Source organism: Somniosus microcephalus, unplaced genomic scaffold (genome assembly GCF_052327205.1).
Source record: "Somniosus microcephalus isolate GS21.2 unplaced genomic scaffold, FLI_Smic_1.0 unresolved_chr4, whole genome shotgun sequence".
NCBI lineage: Eukaryota > Metazoa > Chordata > Chondrichthyes > Squaliformes > Somniosidae > Somniosus > Somniosus microcephalus.
Genome location: NW_028225182.1, coordinates 10,114,265 through 10,138,816, shown reverse-complemented (window position 1 = coordinate 10,138,816; position 24,552 = coordinate 10,114,265). Strand labels below are relative to the sequence as shown.

General features: G+C 43.5%; 3 non-coding genes across 3 annotated transcripts; 1 reads left to right on the top strand and 2 right to left on the bottom strand.

Moving 5' to 3' along the window:
• Window positions 1–236: 236 nt before the first annotated feature.
• Window positions 237–309, bottom strand: trnav-uac (transfer RNA valine (anticodon UAC)). Its single transcript has one exon. It is a non-coding gene; the product is annotated as a tRNA-Val (tRNA).
• Window positions 310–14,618: 14,309 nt separating this feature from the next.
• Window positions 14,619–14,691, top strand: trnak-cuu (transfer RNA lysine (anticodon CUU)). Its single transcript has one exon. It is a non-coding gene; the product is annotated as a tRNA-Lys (tRNA).
• Window positions 14,692–17,080: 2,389 nt separating this feature from the next.
• trnal-cag (transfer RNA leucine (anticodon CAG)) lies at window positions 17,081–17,163 on the bottom strand. Its single transcript has one exon. It is a non-coding gene; the product is annotated as a tRNA-Leu (tRNA).
• Between the last annotated feature and the right edge of the window lie 7,389 nt (window positions 17,164–24,552).

Genomic DNA, 24,552 nt, shown 5'->3' with positions numbered 1-24,552 from the left:
AGCCCTATTGACAGGAGAATAAACTAGCCATACATCTCTCACGTTTCCCAATTCTAACAGAAGTGTAATCGAATTGAAACGTTCACTCTGTTTCTTTATCCACATATACTGCTTGACCTCTTAAGAATTTCCACCATTTTCATTTTCTATTTGCGATTCCCAGCATTTGCAATAATTTTCTTTTGTCACTTAAAATAAATCCGCTGGTTGTTCATCCACAGCAGCATTAAACACAATGTTCCCGCCCAGGCTCAAACCAGGAACCTTTCGCGTGTAAAGCAAACGTGATAACCACTACACTACGGGAACCGCTGGGTACACAGCTTCAACAGAGGGGAACTGACCAGTAAAGCCCCTCTGTGCTGATTGGTTCAGCTGAAACAACATCAGTCAATATAAAGGATGAGCTCACAAATATCAGGCGCAGTGCAGTCTGGTCAACGTCAGCCCCTCCTTTCTTATTCAACAGAGGAAGAAGAGACATGAGCGGGAGTCAGACGTCACAAACTTTTATTAAAGCTACAAATACGAGTAACACATACTTCCAAATCGTTTCACTGAAAACTTCTTTCATTGATGAAAAAGCTGACTGCATTGAATCTGAAAATGCGCACCGGGCGATATTTTGTTCACTACTGATTCTATTCTCGGTGGGTTACGCCGCAGCGGCTGCCGTAGTGTACCGGTTATCCATTTCGCTTCACACGTGAAATATCTGTGGTTCGAGCCCGGTCAGATATACGATATTCGCCAGGATTTCATTATATGCAGTGACCGATCCTGTTGGCTTTAACAAAAGTTGCGTCAAATTTCAGCTTTCATAAGCAATTAACAATTTAATCGTGATTCCTAAAATACAATGTGTAAAATGAGATATGGTTAACAGTTGATTACTTACAAAGTGCAAAATGCGTTGTTGAAGTGTGTTTCGCCTTTGTTGCATTCTGTAAATTATGGTAATCGGTTATTTAATGGTGATTGCAAAAGATTCAACTGCAAGTTGAATAGTGGCCGGCGACACGAGCGCTCCTTTGGGATTTGAACCGTGGGCTTCTCGGAAATTTAAACAAACACCGAAGCGAAAATCGAATGCCGAGAACGCCGGTTCAAACCTAGCCAGGTGAAGAGCTAACCATTGTAAAACCATTTTGTGTGTGTGGCTATTCTTGATGACCAGAGCACTGGAGACCGAGACAGTGAGATTGCCTTTTCGACACGTCTTCTGAAGCGCCGCCCGGTCCCACTCCTACAGTTAATGAGCTGTTAGGATGTTAATGTATCCGGGCTGCAGGAGGCCGCTCCAGGCGCAGCAGAGGAGTCCCGGCATTAGTTCTCCGTGGAGCAGTATTTTTCGCTTCTCTCTTCCTCTTCTCTATATCGCTGTGCAGTTTCCTGAATCATAACAGGGTGGGGACATTTTTAGTGAGGCGCATTCTTTGTTTCTTATTGAAAAGACACACAGACAGACCGATTGAAACTGCACTTTGAATCCTGTCGCTGATCTTTTGTTTTCCTATTAATCTGTGTTGTTCTGCTTTCCACATTCTCAATGAGAAAGTCCCCAGCCTCAATTCTTAAATAAAATAAGGCCCAGCTCGTCAAATAGCGACACGCGAGTGGGAGATTCCCTAAATCAGCGCAAACTTTCCCCAAATCCTGCTTACAGTACCGCAACCAAAACTGTGTCCTATATGGGAAATATCATTGAGAATTACTTCACTCACTGTAACACTGCCATTTGAATGGCATAATTCGCCTGTCAATGTGTATTTTATTTATACTGAACCAAGCATGCAAATTATTCCAGTTTTCATAATCACTAAACTTGAATGGGTAAAGGGCATTAAATTGCCTCTACCCACTTTCGAACCGTTGAGTTTTCGTGCGTTAGCGGAATGCGATAACCATTACACACCGGAGACCCTCCAGCACTCGGGTGCATTGCATTGCAGTGACTCCATAGGAACAGGAGGATGCCATTCAGCCCCTCGAGCCTGTTGCACCATTCAATTAGATCCGAGCTGATCTGTATCTTCACTCCATCTATCCGCTTTTGTTCCGTAATCTTGAATACCCTTACCCAACAAAAATCTATCGCCAGTATCGGCAATCTTCAGCCTGAAGCCATCTCCTCTCCCGGATCCAGACAGAAACGATTTCTTACTGACTGCCACCCTGCAGATTAATGGATTACATCTCTGAACTTCAGCGATTCGGAGATTCCAGTGTTTAAAAGTGAACAAAAGATGAAATGGCTCTCACTGTGGATCAGTTTTCTCTCACTCGAAGTTATCTATTCAGTGAAGTGAAATAAAGGGCAATTAAAGAACAAGGGAGAAGCCGCTGTGCCCCTTTTGACAGGAGGATAAATTCACCTCTGGTTGTACGCCAAACCTCGAACGTGACACCCGCTTCTCTGCGGACACCCCCGGCTCTATAGTAGCAGCAGAGGGGACCTGACTCAGTGACCTCCCTCTGTGCTGATCGGCAATGTGTTGCCTCACTTTAAACAACTACTGTCCCACACTGAAAGCTCTCAGTCCCTCTTCTCCGCTGCCCTTTTCAATTAATGTCACTGATTCCCCCCGCACACCCCTAACGTGATCTCTTCCACACCCACACATTGGGGCCGCTCAGCCTCCCCCTGCCTCAACGCGATCAGCGATGTCACCCAGTTTGTAATATTAAACCCGGAACAAGTGCCTCAGAAAGAAAGTCTGTAACCTAAATCTGTAACAGAAAGTACTGGGCTTATTAACGGTGATTCAAGCAATTATTACTCATCTCACAGACTAGAATTACTTTTATACAGTGCTTTATACAATCTTTTGTCACGCTGAATTCCTTGATTAAGAATCGTAACCGGATGAGTTCCAGTCGACCACCAGGGACCAGCTATGATTCCTGTATATATATATAGATATCAACCTGAATATGATTAGGGAGCTGTCTAGACCTCATGTCGCAACGGTAGTGCACCTGACTGCAGATCCGGAAGCTGCCTATTCAAATTATGTCGGGGTCACGGTTCCTTTGCAGCTCATATGTGTTTGGATAATTAACATATTAATTGTTATCTCACAACAATGAGAACTTGTATTAGATGTGTTTTTTATATTGGTTCAAGTGATGTAGGTCTCGCTGGCAAGGCCAGCATTTATTGCCCATCCCTGGGGTGGTGGTGAGCCACTGTAGTCGCCTTTCACCACTTACAGATCTGCATCATAGAATCAGAGAATGGATACAGCATAGAAAGAGGCCATTCGGCCCGTCCAGCCCGTGCCGGCTCTCTGCAAGAGCCCTTCAGCTAGTCCCACTTCCCCACCCTCTCCCCATAGCCCTGCACATTTTATTCCTTCAGTTGCTTATCCAATATTTACATGTATCGGTATTATTTATACATTGATTTGGGTGAATCTGTCTCATTCAAAAATATGTCCTGGCTATTTATTTCTGTCTTACTTTTAAATTACACGCAAATGACCTTATTCGGAACACCGATACACACAAATACATTGATCAATAACACACAGATACATTCACATTTATTCATCACCAGCGCAATGATACACCCAAAATCCATTTAGAAGAATCACAGTTTCAAACACAGATATTTATATATTAATATCCTGAAGTATGTTATAAAAATAAAGAAAATAAATATACAACTGACTCAAGTATTTTTACATGTATGTGTAACCTTTAGGTCGATGACCTTTCGTCATTAATTCTCTATATGCATATATAGAACTGGAGGATGCCAGTGCACCGTGTGAGTCTGTGGCTGTTGTACAGCCGGTCTGAGGGAAGTAGAAGAGGCTGGAGCACTTTAAAACGGTTTCGAATGAAGATGGATGCACCCCAATAAATGACAAACTTTTTCAGATACATTGTAAATAGATCTGTAAGCCGCAGAGTCATGAAATGCTTTTACATGTAAACACGCAAAATTAATTTGTATCTAATACAGATTGACTCATTCTAATTACAATTATTGCGTCACTTTACTTCAGTGTTCCCTAATAGTCTCATGATCAGAATTCGGCACACTTACTGCCCGGGTTCAATGCCCGGTCAGGGAAGTCATTTTTATAACAGTTTTTTATTAAATTAAAATAATTTTGCTTCAGCTCTAACACGCAGCTAACCTGGAAAATAGTTTTAACTATTATTAATTAATCGATAATCTTAGTTCATAGAATGACATAAATGCTAAAGATACCTCACTAACATATATTGAGCTTTCTATGTGATGAACTGTTATGCAGATCTTATTTTACACCATGGCCCGGATTTTACGGTGCTTCCGACAGCGAATGCACAGCATAGACTATTGTACGCCTTCAGAACGACTACACAAGTGCCAGGCATCCGCACGCACAGAAATTGCAGTCTGTCAAGTTTCGCTTGGACACATCCACCGCATCCGCTGCAACATCACTTTTGCTGTCACAGAGTTGGGCTAACTGCTGCCCAGCGAATGCCCACGAAACCCTTATACCTGGCAATATCAGGCGAAAGGCCTTCTTTTACCATTGTAAGGGTTAAAATCAATATTAAAATATATTTTAAAAGTGATATAAACATACACTTACATTTAAAATTTGTTTCGGTAAATTTTGTTAAGTTTTAAAATGTTACATTTATATTTCAAAACATTCAATTTGAATTTTAAATCATAGATTCATAGAATCATAGATTGATATGGCACAGAAGGAGGCCATGCAGCCCATTGAGTCTGCACTGGCACTTTGAAGGAGCTCTTCAAATAGTCCCACTCCACTGCTTTTCCCCATAGTCCTGCAAATTTCTCCTTTACAATTATTTATTCAATTCTCTTTGAAAGTTACTATTGTGTCTGCTCCACCGCCCTTTCAGGCAGCGCATTCCCGGTCACAACAACTGGCTGTGGTAAAAAAAAACTCATCTCCCCTCTGGTACTTTTGCTGGTTAGGTTCAATCGGTGTCCTTCAGTTACCGACCCTCCTGCCACTGGAAACAGATTCTCCTTATTTACTCTTATCAAAACATCTTGTAAATTTAAAAACCTCCATTAAATTTCCTCTTAACCTTCTGCAGATAACAATTCCAGCTTCTCAGTCTCTCAAAATAACTGAAGCAGCGATTTACTTGTACTTCTTGCAATTTAATATACTGTATTCGCTGCTCACGATACGGTCTCCTCTACATTGGGGAGACCAAACACAGATTGGGTGACCGCTTTGCGGAACACCTCCACTCAGTCTGTACGGGTGACCCTGAGCTTCCGGTCGCCTGTCACTTTAATTCAGCTTCACTCCCACTCTGATCTCTCTGTCCTCGGGCTATTGCATTGTTCCAATGAAGCTCAACGTAAGCTGGAGGAACAGCACCTCATCTTTCGTTTCGGCACTTTGCAGCCTGCCGGACTCAACATTGAGTTCAACAATTTCACTTAATTATCCCTGCCCCCATTTATCATGTAGTATGATTTTTGCCATTCCCATTTGCAACATTTTATCTTTCCTGCCTCTTACAAAAGTACAGAATGTTCTTTCTATTTCTTCCTCCCCTCCTAACCCCGCCCCCCTGTCTCTGCACCTGCTTAATATCTGTTACATCTCCAGCTTTTTCCAGTTCTGATGAAGGGTCCCAGACCTGAAACGTTAACTCTGTTTCTATCTCCACGGATGCTGCCTGGGCCTGCTGAGTATTTCCAGCATTTTCTGTTGTTATTTCAGATTTCCAGCATCTGCAGTATTTTGCAATTATATTGAAGTCAACTCATCCCTGGGACCACTCTCTCTTTGTGCGTGTCTCTCTTTCTTAGTCTCTATCTGTCTCTCCCTCTCTCTTTGTCCCTGTCTGTCTCTCTGTCTGTCTGTCTCTTCTGTCTGTTTCTCACTCTGTTCACAGGTCCATTCTAGTTCTGATCAGCACTGCAAGTTGCAGTTCCACGTTAGTATAGTGGTGAGTATCCCTGCCTGTCGCGCGGGAGACCGCTGTTCAATTCCCTGACGAGGAGGCTTTTTTTTTTTAACAACCCCAATTTTTTAACTTCTTCCCAGCTCCTTGAAATGCTCCTTGTAAAAATTGAACTGGAAAAGTTCAAGTGAAATAATTTTAAAAGACTTACTGGCATATGAATAACTGTATAACAACTTCCTGAACCTGTTCCTCGTTGGAATCGTGCTCGCCCTCTATTTCCCTCTCACTGTTGTGTGGGGCAGAGAGGAGTCATAACGGCACAGAATGAGACCATTGAATGCTTAATTAAATTCATTTATTTTGAACATGTGACCATTTATTCTTACTTCCGTGGTGTGAAATGTTATTAATTTGGAGATTTCTATTATGCTTATGGGATTCCGTACACACAGCATCGTAGGAATCCCCTGTGTGATTGGTTGGCCTGGCCAACGGATGCTGCTGAACCGTGAGCGTCAATGGTATCTGTGGGCCTTTATGCAGGCGTATGCCAGCAGGCCCAAGACCGCAAGAGTGCGAAGCTCCGGAGACACCAGTTAATTGGGATTTGTTTCACGGTTCGGAGGCGTAAGCCAGCGACAAACCTCCGATCGCAATTTCAAGGCCCATCGTATTTTAGGAGGCTGGTTTAAAATGTTCATTACTTACGACATCAGGAATCTGGGACAAATTTTGTTCAATATAATCGGACCCGTAATTGCAGAGAATAAAAATGTTCCACTCGAACATATCCACCCGGGTTCGATTTGGGAACTGTCCATGTAGGAAGCGAACATGATAGTCACTGCACTACGGAAACCGACACGTTAGTGTCCACAGCAAAGCGAATCAGCAGCGAACATAAAATCTCATGGTGATCATTTTCAGGTTCAATGCAGTCAGCCATTAAATAAAGTGAAATAATTTTACAGTGAAAAGATTTGGAAGTGTTACTCGTATCTGTGCTTTTAATTAAAGTTTGTGGCGTCTGACTCCCGTTCATGTCTCTGAATAAGAAAGAGAGGCTTGACGTTGACCAGACTGCACTGTGCCTGTTGTTTGTGAACTCATCCTTTATATTGAGCGGTTTCTCAACTTTTGATCGGCGTCAGGTTTAGCTCAGCGGTAACTTCAACAGCCTTAACTTAATTATAAGCTCGGACCCTCTCTCACCGCGGGCGTTGCATGGGGATTTTTTCGTCATGTTCAATCCCCTTCTTCTACACCGAAACAAATTGTTGCCGTGATTTTAAACCTATGCTGCGTGATTCATAGCAATCACCTTTAAATGATTCAGAAAAGCAGCCCTTTCACCTACGCCACACGGTTTCGATTCCTGGTCAGGAAAGTGACTTTTTTAACACAGATTTTAAATCACAACCTGATGAAATTGACTACATTCAGCTGATTTGAAAAAATTAGAATTGTATAAATTACCATTACTTACCCCATAACCTTCATTTGCAGAACGAAAGAATTAATAGCTTTGCACCATTTAAAAATATTCTGTTTGTCTATTCTTCCTACATTATATTCCATCTGCCACCTTCTTGCCCGCCCAATCACTTAATCTGTCTATATCCCATTGTAGGCTCTTTGTGTCCTCACAGCTTGCTTTCCCACCTAGCTTTGGATCATCAGAAAACTTGGATACATTACACTCTGTCCCTTCATCTAAGTCAGTAATATAGACTGTAAATAGCTGAAGCATGTGCACTTGATCCTTGCGGCACCCCACTAGTTACAGCCTGCCAATCTGAAAATCACCCGATAATTCCTGCTCTCTATTTTCTGTTCGTTAACCAATCCTCTATTCTTGCTAATACATTTCCTCCTGTCCCATGAGCCCTTATCTTGTGTAACAGGCTTTTATGTGTTTCCTTATCGAATGCCTTTTGGAAATCCAAATATGCTGCCTCCACTGGTTCCCCTTATAGTTCCAATGAATGCCTGAAGCAGAACATCCCGTTGTGCGAATGGAGCCTGTTGGTCGGACAATGCTACATGTAAGGAAGGAGTGTGATAAGGAGATAAGGGAAGTGATACTCTGGTAACAAGGTCGGGTAATAATAATAGAAAGTGCTGGAAACACTCAACAGGTCAGGCAGCAGCTGTGGAGAGAGAAGCAGATTTAACGTTTCCGGTCGAAAACCTTCCATCAGAAGGTGGGCAGTTGTGTTAGGTTACCCTATTAAACGTGCAAAATGTCACGTAGTAGAGGTAAGGAAAAGATATCAAATGTTTGGAACAGATACTTTAGAATTCGATAAAGGTTTGATTAACTTGTATATCGAACTCGGAACTATAACGTGTTGGAGATCCTCGGCTAAAATTCGCAAAGATTTGTTTAAGAGCTGTTGTTAATTATATGTCTAATTATTGCGGGATTAATAAATCTGACATTTAATGCTGCGAACTCTTTTGCTGCACTGCGCGTTCTCCAGCTGTGCTCGGAGCGCCGTCCCCTTCAATCCATCGCTCACAGGGACTGTTCCATTCAGCATTTCTTTTCTCTGGGCCTTGGTGAAATTTCATAGATTGAAAGCGACGCCTCTCAACCCCAAGCTCGTCACCGACTTGCTAACCGCTGCACAGCGACCACACTCTGCTCCCGTGAGATGGAAGCCTGGGAGCTGTTTCAAGCTCGAGTGCAGTTACAAGCAGAACTCATTCAAAGAAAGTCCACATCATTGAGGCGCCTGAGTCTTTGCACCGAACTGCTTCCCAAAGAGTTGAGATTCATGTGGGGGTGATTTGGGCACACTTTTCCCCACATTAAAACACTTCAAAAGGACTTCAATGGGCTTAAAGCGCTTTGGGACGTCCTGAGTTCGTGAAAAGCTCTGTATCAAAGCCAGTGTTTTTTTTTGCAAAAGTTCGAACAGCAAGTTCATAATTCGCGGGCAAATTAAGGGCTCGTCCGGGATCTCTGGCAAGTTTCAACCAATAACCCCGAAGCGAGAATCATACCAACGAGCCAACTGATAAATTTGACTGGAGATAAGAGGTAAGCATTGTAAAACCATTTTGTTTGTGTGGTTGTTCTTGATGAGCAGAGCACTTAAGACCGAGACAGTGACTTTGTCTTTTCGAACTGTCTACTGAAGCGCCGCCCGGGCCCACTGCTACAGTTAATGAGCTGTAGTTGAATATTGGATGGGATAAAAATTGATAAAGAGGAGGTACTAGAAAGCTGGCTGTACCAGGACCAGTTGAAATGCATCCTAGGATGCTGAGGGGAGTAAAGGTGGGAATTACGGAGGTACTGACCATAATCTTCCAATACTCATTGGATATGGGGTGGTGCCAGACGTCTGGAGAATCGCAAATGTTACACCCTTGTTGAAAAAAGTGTATAAGTTTCAACCCAGCAACTACACGCCAGTCAGCTTAACGTCGCTAGTGAGGAAGCTTTTAGAAAGGGTAACCCTGCACAAAATGACCAGTCACTTGGACAAGTGTGGATTAATTAAGGAAAGTCTGCTCGGATTTGTTAAACGCAAATCGTCTTTTCCCAACTTGATGAGGTGAAAGAGAGGGTTGATGAGGGAAATACAGTTGATATGGTGGACATGGACTTCCAAAAGGCATTTGATAAAGTGCCACGTAACCGGCTTGCCAGCAAAGCTGAAGCCCATGGAATAAAAGGGACAGTGGCAGCATGGATGTCAAATTGGCGAAGTGACAGGAAACAGAGAGTAGTGCTGAGCTGTTGTTTCTCTGAATGGAGGAAGGTACACAGTCGTGTTCCCCAGGGGTCGGTACTAGGACCACGGCCCTTCTTGACATATATTAATCATTTGGAGTTAGGTGTCCAGGGCACAATTTCTAAATTTGCAGATGGTACAAAACTTGGAAGTATAGTGAGCAGTGAGGAGTATAGTGATAGACTTCAAGAGGACATGGATCGGCTGGTGGAATGGGCGGACATGTGGCAGATGAAGTTAAAAACAGAAAAGTGCGAATTGATACATTTTGGTCGGAAGAATGAGGAGAGGCAATATAAACTAAAGGATACATTTCCAAAGTGGTTGCAGGAACAGAGATACCTGGGGGTGTATGTACACAAATCGTTCAATGTGGCAGGCCCGGTTGAGAAATCAGTTAAAAAGCTTACAGAATCCGGGGCTTTATAAATAAAGGCGCAGAGTACAAAAGCAAGGAAGTTATGATGAATCTTTATAAAACACTGGTTCGGCCACAAATGCAGAAATTATGTGTTCCAGAAAATTTTATCCTGTGCAATAACTGGTCCCATTAAATTAAACAAAAGTTGCCCCAGATTCCTGGTGACATAAGCAAAGAACATTTTAAACCAGACTCCTGAAATACAATCGGCCTGGAAAATGCGATCGGAAACTCTCCGCTGGCTAATGCCTCCGAATCAAAAAACCAATACGACTTACCTGGTGTCTCCAGAGCTTCGGACTCTTGCTGCCCTGGGCCTGCTGGCATACGCCTGCATAAAGGCCCATGGATCCCAGGGGCGCACACGGTTCGCAAGCCTGTGTGTCCCTGTGCACCAGTCGCTGAAGGTAAGCATGCAGGTGCAGCAGGCGGTTAAGAAGGCAAATGGTATGTTGGCCTTCGTAGCGAGAGGATTCGAGTACAGGAGCAAGGATGCCTTGCTGCAGTTGTACAGGGCCTTGGTGAGACCACATCTTGAGTATTGTGTGCAGTTTTGGTCGCCTTATCTGAGGAAGGATGTTCTTGCCATGGAAGGAGTTCAGCGAATATTCACCAGGCTGATACCTGGGATGGCAGGAATGACATATGAGGAGAGACTGGAACGATTGGGCTCGTACTCGCTGGAGTTTAGCAGAATGAGAGGGGATCTCATTGAAACTTATAAAATTCTGACAGTACTGGAAAGACTAGATGCAGGAAGGATGTTCCTGATGGTCGGGGACTCCAGAACCAGGGGTCACAGTCTAAGGATAAGGGGTAGGCCATTTAGGACAGACATGAGGAGGAATTTCTTCACCCAGAGAGTGGTGAACCTGTGGAATTCTCTACCACAGAAGGCAGTAGAAGCCAATTCATTAAATATATTCAAGAAGTGGTTGAATATATTTCTTAAGGCTAAAGGGATCCAGGTGTATGGGGAGAAAGCAGTGACCGGGTACTGAAATTGGCTGATCAGCCATGATCGCATTGAAAAGCGGAGCAGGCTCGAGGGTCCGAATGGCCAACTCCTGCTCTGATCTTCTATGTTTCCATGTTTCATCCCTGGGATCACATGGGCCAGACCAACCAATCAAAAAGGGGGATTCCTATGAGGCGAATTGGGATTCCATTTATGTACGGAATCCCCATAAGCACATTAGAAATCTCCAAATAAAGAACATTTCACACCACGGAAATAAAATAAATGGTCAATTGTTCAAACGTAATGAAATTAATTAAAGATTTAAAATATAATTGAAATTTATGAAATATAAATTTGAACATTTTAAAGCAGGCCAGAATTTAGCCAAAGTAATTTTAAATGTATGTATGTTTATATCATTAAAAAAATATGTTATAATCAACCGACAAAAAATTGTGTTGCACAATGAAGGAATTGCTAACATGTTTGCTGGGTGACAGTCAAACTTTAATAGCCTTTTTTATAGAATCAGAGATTTATGACAGACGCCGATTTTTCACTTTAATGTTATCGTAGTGTAGTGGTTATCACGTTCGCCTCACACGCGAAAACTCCACGGTTCGAAACCGGGCAGAGACGTTTTGTAAATCGTGTTCATTTAAATAGTAGAAAAAATGGAACAATTCGTATTTCTGATGCAATGTAACAAAATCCTGTTACATTTGTGTTTCTCTGTGCAGTCCTGCACTCAATCAAAGCACTACAGTGTCACTCGCTCACTCTCATTTCCAGCTCTGACCATGCAGACAGACCCTCTCAAAGCTGCACATTCCGGCTGCTATCAGTTGAATTGTGAAAGATTATTCAAGGATCCTGCAGCTATATCTCGGTTCACAACAGCAGATCGAAGCCGCGTTTCTGCAAAATACAATCCATGTTTTCCAGAATTCCAAGGTGTATAAGGAACTCAATCATTAAAATCCCTTTCATTAACCACAGGATTTCAGGAAATTTCCTATGATTCTATAAAAAGTTATTGAAGTTTGACTGTCATCCGGTATACATGTTAGCAATTCCTGCAGTGTGCAACAAAATGTTGTGGGTTGATTAATGATAATAGAAACAATTATGAAGTGCCTCACAGACTTCAATGATCCCTTAATACCGTTGGTTAACTAAAATCTATCAATCGCAGGTTAAAATGAGCAATTCATGTTGCATCTTTGAAAGAGCTATCCAATCAGTCCCACTCCGCTGCTCTTCCCCCATAGCCCTGCTGACACTCCTGCCAGTGGAAACTGTTTCCCCCATAATTTTGATCACCTCTATTAAATCTCCCCTGACCAGTGATTAATGGACTTCAACGCGGGCAAGTGTCAGGTCATTCACTTGGGGCCGAGCAAAGATCGGTCAGTGTGTGGTCTGAAAACATCATGTGAGAGAATAGTTTTTTTTTCTGTGAAATAGCCGGTCCCGTTAAATTTAACAATTGTTGCCCCAGATCGCTGCTCTCTCAAGCAATGAACATTTTAAACCATTCTCCTAAAATGCAATGTGTAAAATGAGATGTGGGTTAAAAGTTCAGGAGATGCAAAGAGCAAAATAAATGAATGAAGTTTCGACTGTCCCTCAGTAACCATATTATCATGTCTTTCATTCTGCAAAATAAAGTTACCGGTTAATTAATGGTGATTAAAGCAGTTCTTATTTATTCACATTAGATGCATGTAATTAATTTAATAAAATTACATCGCATTCATGAATAAAAAACGGTGATACCAAAATTTCTTCACTAACTGGGAATCGAACCCATCTCGCAGCGCTGATAGGAATACGTTATTGAATAATTTTGTGATGCCCTCGAAAAATGTCACAGTGCTAAATTAAAATCACTGCTATAATGTGTTTTGTTGTTGAAGAAGGGGATTGAAAATGACAATAAAAAGCCCAAACTGCGCCCGCAGTGAGACAGAGTTCCAAATTAGAAAGAAGTTGGTGCTGCGAAGTAACCGCTGAGCGAAAGCTGACACCGGTTAAAGAACGAGAAACCGCTCAATATAAAGGATGAGCTCACAAACACCAGACGCAGTGCAGTCTGGTCAACGACAAGCCCCTCCTTCCTTATTCAGAGACATGAACGGGAGTCAGACGCCACAAACTTTAATTAAAAGCACAAACACGAGTAACATTTACTTCCAGATCTTTACTGTTAAAATGATATCACTTTTTTACAATTCGGGCTGCGTAGAATCTGAAAATCAGCACCATGGGATTTGATGTTCACTGCTGATTCTATTTTCCTGTTCAATATGACAAAAGTTGGCCCAGATTCCTGGTGTCATCAGCAATGAGCACTTTAACCCAGACTCCTAAAGCACAGTGTGTAAAATGAGATATGGGTAACAGTTAACATGCAAAGCAAAAATAAAGTGATTGAAGTATCGACTCTCGCTCAGTTATCATTTCTTTAATTGGGCAAAAGAATATTATCGGGTAATTAATTATGCTTTTCCGTGAAAGCAACATAAAAGTTGAACAAAAATAATTCTCCCAACATGGGGCTCGACTCCACGACCCTACAATTAAGAGTCGCGGCCGACTGAGCTAGCCGGGCTGGAGAAGCTGATACGTTCTTGTCTTTGATTGCAGCCAGGCGCCTAATGGCTCGGCCCCAGGATAAACCACGAACCAGGTTCTCCTTAATTCCAAGGTGTGTAAGGAAATCAAGCATCAAAAGCCCTTTCATTAACCACAGGGATTCAGGCAATTTTCTGATCGCAAAGTGCTTTCTCACCTTGTCAATATCTCTCGTCTATTTGCCAGTGTTTCCCGATTCTGCCTGTCTCTCTGGCGCTGTTTATTCTGTGTGACCACCTGCAGGTTGATTTTGAGCGAATACCTGTGCTTGTGTCTTGTCACATTAAATAAATGAGGAATTGTGGCGCTTCTCTCCCTGACACTGGGGAAAGAGTGAGACAGTCTTTGGAGCAAGTGTCTGGTTATTGTGAAATGGCAAAGAAAACAATAATTCTGGAAATACCCAGAAGAACAGTGACCCCGACGTGATTTGAACACGCAGCCTTCTGATCTGCAGTCAAACACTCTACCGTTGCGCCACGATGTCTTACAATTTGGACAGCGCTGTTTTATATACACACGTTCCACAAACACTGTTTCATTCCTCCTGCCTTCTCCTGATTCCTCAGTGTCATGCACAGAAGCGCCTGATGCCCTCATTTGTTTAACGTAACAAGCAGACACAAACACAGGTATTCCTTCAAAATCAACCCGCAGGTGGCCACAGACACAATAAACAGAGCCAGAGAGAAAGACAGAATCGGGAATCTCCGGGAAATAGACAAGAGATATTGACAAGGACTAAAGCGCTTTGCGATCAGAAAATTGCCTGAACCCCTGTGGTTAATGAAAGGGATTTTGCTGCTTGAGTTCCTTATACGCCTTGGGCTTCTGGAGAACTTGTTTCGTAGTTTGCAGAAACGCGGCTCAGACATGCTGTTGTGACCGGGCCGGAGCCACCAGGTACCTGACTGCAATCAGCGACAATGAAATACAATTCCAACAGGCCCGGCTAGCTCAGTCGGTAGAGCATGAGACTCTTAATCGCAGGGTCGTGGGTTCGAGCCCCACGTTGGGCGGTATTTATTTTGTTAAACGTTTATGTTGCTTTCAAAGTGTCATTAATTGAGCGATAACCTTGTTTTGCACAATGAAAGAAATGCGAACTGAGAAAATGCTGCAGATGCTGGAAATCTGAATTGAAACAGAAAATGCTGGAGATACTCAGCAGGTCAGGCAGCTACTGCGAAGAGAGAAACAGAGTTAACGTTTCAGATCGATAACCTTTCGTCAGAACTGGAAAAAAGAGGTAATGGAACAGATTTTTAAGCAAGTGTAGGGGATTCTATGAGATCATGGCTGATCTCCTGCCTCAATTCCATTCACCGGCCCGAACGCCATATCCCTTGATGCCCTTACCAGTCAGAAATCTACCGACTTCTGTTTTGAACATACCCAATGACTGAGCCTCCACGGTCCTCTGGGGTAGAGAATTCCAAAGATTCACCACTATCTGTGTGAGGAAATTTCTTCTCCTCTCAGTCCTGAATGACCTAACCTTCATCCTGAGGCTGTGGCCCCTGGTTCTAGACTCCCCAGCCAAGGGAAACATTCTCCCCGCATCCAACCGATCAAACCCTGTAATAATTTTGCATGCTTAATGAGATCCCCTCTCATTCTTCCGAATTCAAGAGATTGCAGGCCTAGTTTACTCAATCTCTTCTCATACGAGGTCAGTGACAGTCTTGCAAATGGTGACTTGATATTCGGTAGTGTGGTCATGGTCCAGGCGGAGGTGGGAGGAGGTGTTGGAGAGTTGGCGTACAGCTTCCGCTAGGTAGAGGTCGGTTCGCCAAACAGCAACAGCTCCACCCTTGTCAGCAGGTTTTGTGCTTTGCATGTTAACTGTTAACTATTACCCATATCTCATTTTACACAATATATGAGCTACTCCAGCTCCTAATTCTTTTGTTCTTAGTTGTTATTTCCTCACACAGGAGAGCAATCTCGCCCCTGGACAAGCAGAAGGAGCAAGTTCCAACAAAATGATTCCGCAAACGTGATAACTGCTACACTGTGGAGCCGTCTCCACTTTCAGTACCAGGTCAGATGGAAATGTTAACATTTTTTGAGGATGTAACTGGTAGAATAGATAAGGGAGAACCAGTGGATGTGGTGTGTTTGGACGTTCAGAAGGCTTTCGATAAGGTCCCACATAAGAGATTGGCGTGCAAAGTTAAAGCACATGCGATCGGGTGTAAGGTACTGACTTGGATAGAGAACTGGTTGGCAGACAGGAAGCAAAGAGTATGTCTAAACGGGTCTTTTTCCAAGTGGCAGGCAGTTACTAGTGCGGTAGGGCAGGGATAAGTGCTGGGACCCCAGCTACTCACAATATATATTAATGATCTAGAAGGTTGAACTAGATGTAATAACTCTAAGTTTGCAGACGACACAAAGCTGGATGGGCATGTGTGCTGTGAGGAGGATGCAGAGAAACTCCAGTATGATATGGACAGGTTAGGTGATTTAGCAGAAGCATGGCAGATGCAGTATAATGTGGATAAATGTGAGGTTATCAACTTTGGTGGCAAAAACAGGAAGACAGCTTATTATCAGAATGTCAATAGATTGGTAAAAGGGGAACTGCAATGAGACCTGGGTGTCCGTGTGCACCAATCGCTGAAGGTAAGCATGCAGGTGCAGCAGGTGGTTAAGAATGCAAATGTTGGCCTTTATAGTGAGAGGATTCGAGTACAGGAGCAAGGATGTCTTGCTGCAGTTGTACAAGGCCTTGGTGAGACCATACCTTGAGTATTGTGTGCAGCTTTGGTCACGTTGTCTGAGGAAGGATGTTCTTGCCATGGAGGGAGTGCAGCGAAGATTCACCAGACTGATACATGGGATGGCAGGAATGACGTATGAAGACAGATTGAGATGATTAGGCTTATATTCGCTAGAGTTTAGAAGAACGAGAGGGGAGCTCATTGAAACTTACAAAATTCTAACAGGACTAGACACACTAGATGCAGGAAGAATGATCCCGATGGTGCAGGAATCCAGAACCAGCGGTCACAGTCTAAGGATAAGGGGTAAGCCACTTAGGGCTGAGGAGAGGAGGAATTTCTTCACCCAGAGAGTGGTGAACCTGTTGAATTCTGTACCACAGACGGCAGTTGAGGCCAATTCGTTAAAAATATTCAAGAAGGAGTTAAATATATTTCTTAAGGCTAAAGAGATATGGGGAGAAAGCAGGGACAGGGTACTGAATGTGAATGATCAGCCATGATCTCATTAAATGGTGGAGCAGGCTCGAGGGGCCGAATGGCCTACTCCTGCTCCTATCTTCTATGTTTCTATGTGAATGGAGCAGGTGAACCGCTGAATCCCACTTTTGAGGGATGTCCCAAAGTGCTTGACAGTGGTGTGAAAATAAATGAGTTCCGCTTGGTAATTAAAAGTAAAGACTGTCAGAAGTGGGATTCGAACCCACGCCTCCAGAGGAGACTGCGACCTGAACGCAGCGCCTTAGACCGCTCGGCCATCCTGACTTGTTCCATTAATTTCTGCATCTCATCTTTTCCGCATGAAGAACGTTTCCGTCCGGGTGCTTGTTCAATGCTGTTGAAGGCTCAGTGACCGGGATATCATCTCCCCCGGGGTTTTCCTCAGCTTGTGCTCGGTGTATGGGGAGGTTTGTCCCGGGTCCCTGGTATTTTGCAGCTCGAGGGATGGGCAGTAACAATCTGACCTCTGGAGCTGGGGAGAAGCGAATAATTAATGGATTGTTTACTGGCCTGAAATGCGGCTTAGATCTGTTGGCATTAACCGAGGCCGGGGCTGCGAGGTATTTCAGTTTGTTCACGTTTAATCAGAGGAATATCCGCAGTCAGGAGCTGAAAAGGACCAAGAGCTGAAAAAACACCAGAAAAAAGATAAGAAATATCAGCAATTGTGATCAACTCTTTAATGTGTGTTCTGGTAGTTTAGTGGTTTAATTGTTTAAACAACATTCATTAACCGAAAGCGTTGTTTTGCAGAATGAAAGAAATGCTCACAGTAAGGGACAGTCGAAAGTTGAGTAATTTAACTTTAATAATTTGTGAAAGTTTATTCATTGACGAAGATTTATACCCTATCAGAATTTACACACTGTGTATTTTAGGAGTCTGCTTTAAATTGTTCGTTGCTTCTGACACAAGAAACCTGTTAAATTTATTTCACAGAAAAATAACATTTCCGCCCAAGCTCGAACCAGGGATTTCTCGCTTGTGAGGCGAACGTGATAACCGCTACACTATGGAGACCTCTGCTTAATGCAGCATCGAGAAAGCACTATTCAGACAGAAGGAACACTACAGAATCGCTTTTTCTGCAATGATTTCCTCTGACTGGCATTTCTCTGACCGAACTGCACAAGTCAAAAATGTTCCTTTCAAACTCATTAAACTGCCGAATTTCCTTCCCTTTGAATCTGATGCCTCTAGTTTTGCCCACTCAACCAATGTCCCTTTGCAATTTTCTGCTCCCTTCCGCACTACTTAATCTGCCACTAACTTAGTGTCGTTAAACTTGGTAATATATGCCTATAGAAGACTTTGGGATTACCTTTTATGTTAGCTGCCATTCTATTCTCAGACCCTCTCTTTTCCCCTCTTATTTCCCTTTTCACTTCTCATCTGAACTCTCTATAGTCAGATATATTAGGATAGTTGAAGCCCCCATTATCACTAATCTATAATTCATCGTCATAGAGTCATAACGGCTCAGAAGGAGGCCATTCGGCCCATCGATTCTGTTCCAGCTCACTGTGGAGCAATCCATTCAGTCCTATTCCCCCGCTATATCCCCATAGCCCTGCAAGTTTATTTCCCTCAAGTTTCTATCCAGTCTCCCCTTGAAAACATTGAGTGTCTCTGCTTCTACGACTTCCGTCGGCAGCGAGTCCCAAGTCCTCACCACTCGCTGCGTAAAAACGTTTTCCTCACATGCCTCCTGTATCTCTTGCCCAAAACCTTAAATCTGTGTCCACCAGTCCTTGTACCATGAACTAGTGGGAACAGCCTTTTCCCATCTCGTGTATCCAAACCCGTCATAATCTTGTACACGTCTATCAAATCACCCCTCAACCTCCTTTGTCTTAAAATCATCCTGTCCAGCGCCTTGGGACGTTTTACTACGTTGAAGGTGCTATATAAATAGAGGTTGTTGTTGTTGTTGTTGTGGTAATGAAAACAAATCCAGCTTCTCCAACCTGTCCTTTTAGCTAAGATGCCCCATCCCCAGAACCATTCTGGTAAATCTCCTCTGCACCCTCGCAAGGGCCTTCACATCCTTCCTAAAGTGTGGTGACCAGAACTGGACGCAATTCTCCAGTCGTGGCCTAACCAGCACTTTATAAAGGTTCAGCATAACTTCTCTACTTTTGTACGCAATACCTCTATTTATGAAGCCCAAGATCCCATATGCTTTGCTAACCATTCTCTCAATATTTCCTGCCACCTTCAGGGACCTATGTACATTAACTCACAGGTCCCTCTGTCCCTGCACACTCATTAAAACTATGCCATTAAGTATATATTGCCTCACCCTGTTCCTTCTACTAAAATTCATCACTTCACACTTCTCTGTATTAAATTCCATCTGCCATTTGTCTGCCCCATTCTGCAAGACTTTCTATGTCCTGCTGTATTTGACTGGTATCATCCTGACTGTTTGCCACACCCCAAAGTTTGTTGTCATCGGCAAATTTAGAAATTCTACTCTGTATTCCAATATTCAGGTCAATTACATATATATCATAAAAAGCAGTGGCCCCAGCACTGACCCTTGGGGAACACCACTGTCTACCATCCTCCAGTCTGAAAAAACACACATTTACCACAACTCGCTGTTTTCTATCCTTAAGCCAATTCCTTCTGCAAGCTGCCACTGACCCACCTATTCCATGAGCCTCAATTTGGTTATCCAGCCTTCTACGTGGTACCTTATCAAACGCCTTCCTAAAATCCATGCAGACAACATCCATTGCATTCTCTTGATCAATGTTCCCTGTTACTTCATCAAAAAATTCAATTATATTAGTCAAACACGATCTGCCTTTTACAAATCCATGTTGGCTCTCCTTAATTAGCTTAAACCTCTCCAACTGGCCGTTGATATTTTCCTTGATTATTGTTTCTAGAACTTTACCCACCATTGATGTTAAACTGACCAGCCTGTAGTTACTGGAATTATCCTTACAGCCTTTCTTGAATAGTTCTTACATCTCTCTGTAATTTCTCTGCAAATTTGCTTCTCCATATTTTCTCACTAGTTGGTGGCCTATAGAATACATCTAGTAGTGTAACGGCCCCTCTATTATATCTTAACTCTAGCCATATAAATTCGGTCCTTGTCCCCCCAGGACATCCTCTCTCCCCAGCACTGTAACATTCTGCTTAACCAATAATTTCGCACCACCTCCTGTCATTCCTTCCCTATCCTTCCTGAACACCATCTATCCAAGATTATTTAATACCCAATCCTGCCCTTTTTTGAGCCAGGTTTCAGTTATTTTCACAACATCCTATTCCCATGTGACTATTTGCGCCTTCAGCTCACCAACCTTGTTTACTATGCTTCGTGCATTCACATACATGCACTGTAACCCTATCTTAGAACATCCTGTGTTCTCTCTAAGTCTGACCCCACCTAATACCTTACTATTTTTTACGTTAGCGTTATCCCTCTCTCCAAATCTGGTGTACACCATTTTCTTCTTTCTATTGGTACATCCTGGTGCCCATATCCCTGCCAACTTAATTTAAATCCTCCCCAACAACACTAGCAAACCTCCCCATGATGATATTTCTACCGGCTCTGTTGATTTGCAACCCGTCCGGCCTGTACCGGACCCACCTCCTCCAGAACCGGCCACAATGCCCCAGGAATCTCATCCCTCTTTCTACCACGACCTCTGGCTGTTCTCCTCCACCTCAGAATATTCTGGAGCCGCTCAGTGACATCCTTGACCCTGGCACCAAGGAGGCAACATTACCATCCTGGAGTCATGTCTGTTCTCCTCGTCTGTCTAACGATCACCCATTCCCTCTCTGCCTGTACACTCCTTAGCTGCGGGGTGACCACCTCCTGAAACGTGCTGTCCACGTAGCTCTCAGCCTCGCGGATGCACTGCAGTGACGCCAGCTGCTGATCAAGCTCCGAAACCGCGAGCTCCTCCAGCTGACGACACGACCTGCACAAGTGGTTGTCCAGGACATGGGATACATCCTGGATTTCCCACATGGCACAGGATGCACATTCCGTGGGACTGAGCTGCCCTGCCTTTATTTATTCGACTATTAACTAACTTTACAGAATATTAAGACTAAGATGTACCTAATTAAGTTATTAATGCAATATATTATTAACAGTTACTAATTTAACGTAGAATTAAATTTTTGCTAACAGTCGCTTGTGTGAAATCTTCTCAAATGCCTGCTAGAAATCATCATATTAATTCTAGAAAATCCCTCCATAGTGTCCTATGTACATTAACTCCCAGATCCCTCTGTCCCTGCAAACTCGTTAAGACTGTGCCATTAATGTATATTGCCTCTCCCTGTTCCTTCTGCCAAAATGCATCACCTCACACTTCTCTGTATTAAATTCCATCTGCCCATTCTGCTAGCCTTTCTATTTCCTGTTGCCGTCGATTGGTATCAACCTCAATGTTTGCCACACCCCCAAGTTTGGTTTGATATTTAAGGGGGAACTGATAGGGTAGGTAGAGAGAAACTATTTCCCCCAGTTGGGGAGTCTAGGGTTAGGGAACATAGCTTACAAATTAGATCCAGGCCTTTCAGGAGTTGTACTTGGGAAACATTTCTACACACAAAGGGTGGTAGAAGTTTGGAACTCTCTTCCACAAACAGCAACTGATGCTGGGCCCATTGTTAATATTAAATCTGCGATTGATCGATAATTGTTAACCAAAGGTAATATGGGGTATGTGTAGTGTCCGTGTGTAGATAAAGACACTGAAGACAGGAGTTGGTTCATAGGTATTTACTAAGCAAGTCTGGGGGGGGGTTCTAAAGGATATACACAATACACAGGCTTATATAGCCCAAGTGGCAATTACCGGCAATACGCACACCTGGGGCTCTTAAAGGCACATACACCACAATTGCTCTTAAAGGCACATACACCACAATTCCTCCCCTTCTAGCTAACTAGTACATCATATTTTAAGTAATTATTAATTACATGTTATTGGCAAAATAATATACGTTGCTGTATTAATTAATTATAGGTTAGTCTCTCAGGAGGCTTCCTGACTCGGTCCGGATAATGCCTCGGGGGTGTAGTAGTTTCTGGTGGTGTAGTAGGTTCTTCTGGCAAGGCTGATTCGGCTTGAAGGCCAATGTCGGGTTCATCGGGTTCCAGTATCACCGGATCGGAGGTAGATATGGGTATCCCTATTTCATTGTTAGATGTATAGCGTGGTGGTGTAGGTTGTCCCTTTTCGGATGACTTGATGATTTGGTCAGCATGGTGCCTTATTATGCTTTCTCCGATGTCCACGGTATACATCAGTGGTCCTAGTCGTGTGCAGATAGTTCCAGGCTGCCATTTCTCGGTATGGTAGTCCCGGGCCAAAACCGGTTGGCCTATCTGGAAGGCCCGAGTTGGCCTTTCATTCATGCCCTGAAACTGCCGGTTCTCCACGTCCCTTCGGATGTTGGGCTTGACCAAATCCAGCCGGCATCTTAGGTTTCTATTGTAGAACATCATGGCGGGAGTTTGGTTTGTAACCATATGTGTTGCATTCCTATATGCAAATAAGAAGTTATCCACCTTGTGCTGAAGTTTTATGTCTTCATTACCCATGGCCTTTATGGCCTTCTTAATGGTCTGGACAAACCTTTCAGCCAATCCATTGGTGGCGGGATGGTATGGGGCGGACGTGTAGTGCTTTACCCCATTGTTCTTTAAGAACTTTCTCAATTCTTCGGACACAAATTGCGGTACAATATCAGAACATATCTGTTCCGGCAGCCCATTCCTGGCAAATATGGTCCTTAATACTGTGATGGTTTTTACCGTGGTGGTGGAGGACATCTTTATTACCTCCAGCCACTTGGAGTGTGCATCAACTGCGATTAAGAACATTGAGTCCATAAATGGACCAGCAAAGTCGATGTGCACCCTTTGCCAGGGAGATGAGGGCCACTCCCATGGATGTAGAGGGGCCTGTGGTGGAGCATTTTGGACCTTCTGGCATCCGAGGCAGCTCTTGGTCATGTCTTCGATGTCTCCATCGATACCTGGCCACCATACAAACGCCCTAGCTAGGTTCTTCATTTTCACTCCACCCAGATGCCCCTCGTGAAGCTCCTTTAGCACTTTATCCTGGAGTTTGGGTGGAATCACCACCCTGGATCCACACATCAAGGTTCCTCGGCACACTGACAGCTGTTCTCTTCTTTGCAAGAATGCTGGCAACAGTGGTTCGCCATGTGCTGGCCATCCCTTCATTGTTAAATCGTAGACCCGTGAGAGAGTAGGGTCATTTCTTGTCTCCCTTTCAATGGCAGAATTTGTCACCGGTAGACATTCCACTATGGTAGAGTGGAATATCTCTGCTGGGTCTACTGTAGGTGCCTCTTCTATCGTTGGCAATGGCAGGCGCGATAAACCGTCAGCATTCCCATGCTGTTTTGACCCTTTGTATTCAATGTTGTATTGGTGTGCCCCTAGAAAAAGGGACCACCTCTGTAGTCTTTGTGCCGTCATAATGGGGACACCTTTCTTAGGGTTGAATATGGAGATGAGGGGTTGATGGTCAGTCAGCAAGGTAAATTTTTGTCCGTGTAGGTAATGGTTGAATTTCTTCACTCCCCATACCAGGCTGAGTGCTTCCCTGTCTATCTGGGAATAGTTACGCTCAGCTGAGATCAATGAGCGTGACACAAAAGCTATCGGCCGTTCCGAGCCATCAGGGAATCTATGGGGCAATACCGCTCCTATGCCGTAAGGGGATGCATCGCACGCCAGTCTGATTGGTAGTGATGGGTTGTAATGAGCCAAAACTTTCTCGGATGTGATTAAGTCTTTACATTTATGGAAGGCACGTTTACAGTCTTCGTTCCATTTCCAAATCACTCCTGTGTGTAGAAGATCATTAAGATGGTGTAGAATAGTTGATAAGTTCGGTAAAAATTTATGATAGTAATTTATTAATCCCAGGAATGACCTCAATTGTGAAACATTTTCAGGTGCTTGGGGTTTTATAACTGCTTCAATTTTTTCAGGTGACTTATGCAACCCTTCCTTATTAATTATGTGGCCACAATATGATATCTGATTTTGGAAAAATTCGCACTTGGGGCGATTTGCTCGTAGGCCCCGCTCTTTCAGCCTAGTGAGCACCTGCTCCAAATTGGCAAGGTGCTCGTTGTCGTTTTCTCCTGTTATAAGGATGTCATCTAGGTAGCACTGAGTCCCCGGAATCCCTTGCAGGACTTGCTCCATAGCTCTTTGCCAGATAGCTGGAGCTGATGCTACTCCAAAAACCAGTCGATTGTACTGGTACAGGCCTTTGTGTGTGTTTATTGTGAGATACTTTTTAGATCTCTCCTCAACCTCCATCTGTAGATATGCCTGTGCCAAGTCAATTTTTGTGAAACGTTTTCCTCCGGATAGTGAGGCGAAAATATCTTCTATCCTCGGAAGAGGATACTGTACCATGTGAAGGATCGGGTTTACAGTCACCTTAAAGTCTCCACAGATGCGAATTTTTCTCTGTTCCTCAGAGTTATTTTTCAATGTTTTTTTCATGACTGGAACGATGGGTGTTGCCCATTCGCTCCAATCTATTTTGGATAATACGCCTGCCTTTTCCAAATTCTCCAGCTCTGCCTCGACTGCCGGACGTATTGCGTATGGCACCGGTC